This window comes from Oncorhynchus gorbuscha, linkage group LG23 (genome assembly GCF_021184085.1).
Source record: "Oncorhynchus gorbuscha isolate QuinsamMale2020 ecotype Even-year linkage group LG23, OgorEven_v1.0, whole genome shotgun sequence".
NCBI classification, from domain to species: domain Eukaryota; kingdom Metazoa; phylum Chordata; class Actinopteri; order Salmoniformes; family Salmonidae; genus Oncorhynchus; species Oncorhynchus gorbuscha.
In genome coordinates this window covers 14,316,758-14,319,318 of record NC_060195.1, presented here as the reverse complement: position 1 = coordinate 14,319,318, position 2,561 = coordinate 14,316,758, and the positions used below count along the sequence as shown (strand labels likewise).

Sequence of the window (2,561 nt, the reverse complement as noted above, 5' to 3'; positions counted from 1 at the left end):
CGGCCTCTTCAGGATTCACATTTATAGAAGGGGAGGCAAAATGTGTTAAACAACATTTACCTCCTGTGGTGTTTATGCTTTTCTCAAATAAGAGAAATGGCTTCATTTATAAATATAATATCAAGTTCACATCGAAAACCTAATGTTGCCAAAATTGTTTTCATTGTAAATCAAGGAAGTAATTGAAGACACAGAATTGGAGGAAGACGTGATAACGACAAATATACTCTAATTGTTTTAAATCAGTGCACACAAGCAGGAACATTACATAGTTTATACAATGGAGCATTGAAAGACTGACATTAATAATTGATCAAAATGTAATTAGAGAATTCAGGGCTTTTGTCCCCAGACTGATTTAAGGGGACAATACCTTTGAAACCAGAGGGACAAACAATTGAACACAAATAATTACAATTATATATAATTAACTGATAATGAAGAAATATTGATCCCTGGCTCCATCAGAATGCCCAGCCCGTAAGGAACAGAAGACGGAGCTGACTGAGTGTCAGCCGGGCACAGGTGTGGAGGTCATGAACAGAGGCCCAGTCAGGCACAGGTGTGGAGGTCATGAACAGAGGCCCAGTCAGGCACAGGTGTGGAGATCATGAACAGAGGACCAGTCAGGCACAGGTGTGGAGGTCATGAACAGAGGACCAACTGGTGGTGGAGTAGCCCGTACAGGAGTGGAGGACAGTGGACTGACTGATGCAGCGGTGGACTGGATGCTGGTAGAGGGGGTGACAGTAGCCCGTAAAGGAGTGGAGGACAGTGGACTGACTGATGCAGCTGTGGACTGGATGCTGGTAGAGGGGGTGACAGTAGCCCGTAAAGGAGTGGAGGACAGGGGACTGACTGATGCAGCGGTGGACTGGATGCTGGTAGAGGGGGTGACAGTAGCCCGTAAAGGAGTGGAGGACAGGGGACTGACTGATGCAGCTGTGGACTGGATGCTGGTAGAGGGGGTGACAGTAGGGCAAAAGGTGCTAACAAGAGGCAGGGCTGTCTCCACCACTGGAACTGTCAGGTCCTGAACTTCCACAAGCGCCACAAAGCCCTCATCATCCTCCTCTTGGACATCAGGATCACCTGTCTCCAGTTCCTCAATAGCAGCCTTGTGATCCTGCAGCACCAAACCAGTCTGATCGAAGAGGTACCCCAAACCTATCAGCTCACCTAAAGAAGAAATAAAAACTGACAAAAATATATGACAATACACAGGACTGAGAATGGAATAATTCTATAATAACATTTCACAAAGAGAAATGTGTTGCTGTTTGTATTCAATATAAAAACTGCATTATATTATTAATTCTATGTAAATGATAATGCCATTACCAGTGTATTAGTGTGGAACAGTGTAAGGAACTATATGGTCCAACTGATGACCTTCCTACTGCACAGAATGTGGGCAATGCAGCTTAACCTGCCAGAGTTTCCTGGGCATCGAGAGCAGCAGAGGACAGGCAAAGTACCTCTCCATCTCTACTGGGCTGCAGATGGTGGTGGAGGGTCGGTCACACCACACTCTGTCAAGCCTGGAAAAGACCATCTCTGGAATCCCATTCCCCGACCACCTGAACAATATGCCTTGGACTTCCACTTATGATACAAACAGGCTACATGCGTTGCTATCCCTTGGGAAGGCATACTTCTCTCCCTGAAATAAAATACACAACATCCCCACACAATAAATAATGTATTCATCTTATCATCTTATCATTAATACATTATTTATTGTGTGGGGGATGTTGTATTTTGATCATTCCCCAAAGAACAGGTCATCATATCACGAGACATACTGTGTAGGTCTAGTACATCACTATATATAATTCAAATACAGGCTGGAAAGGCTGAAAAGTAGAACTATTAATTTAATTAAATCAATAAACACCATCAAAATACGATCCTTTGTTTTACTTATCTATTATCTCCATAAACAAAACATCATCATTAATGAACATAATAACTAATAATTAGTATGAAAATAGTGGGGTTGACAGACTATTTTGATAGTCAGGGTAATCGGACGTTACGTTACTTTGATACTGCAGTTTACTAGCGCGGTAGACATCGTTACTGTTGCTAACGTTACACTGTAAATACTGTTTACCGAACCGTGCTAACATATTACCGTAGCCCAATACACTGATCTTACCGGCTAGATATGCCGATCGATGATGAATGAAAACAGCAGACAACAAACAAATTGTAGCTAACGTTACTTCAGAAAATAAAGATAATTCGCGAACAAATTACCTGAGGAAATATATTTTTCCATTGTCTCTTCTTGCGTTTAAAGATCCCGCTATAGCTCATGTTACTTCAGAAAATAAATTAAACTCGCGAACAAAATTACCTGTAAGGAAATACACTTTTCCATGGGCCTCTTGACTCGAGTTTAAAGGTCCCGCCATAGTTCTATCCTCATTGGTCAATTATTGGTTGCACTGGCGTCTCGGATTGGTTGGCGAGAACAATTCTTGGTTACGTCTTGGTTGCAGACGGCGATATGATTGGTTGTCGCAACCAGAAATATCCTCGACCCACTGTTGTCA

The 2,561-nt window shown here is 42.5% G+C and overlaps 1 long non-coding RNA gene across 1 annotated transcript; it reads right to left on the bottom strand.

Annotated features, from left to right (window-relative positions):
• Positions 1–207: 207 nt before the first annotated feature.
• LOC124010854 lies at positions 208–2,561 on the bottom strand. Its single transcript, XR_006834507.1, has 3 exons — positions 2,263–2,561; positions 1,479–1,663; positions 208–1,179 (listed from the first exon to the last, which is right to left on the bottom strand). It is a non-coding gene; the product is annotated as an uncharacterized LOC124010854 (long non-coding RNA).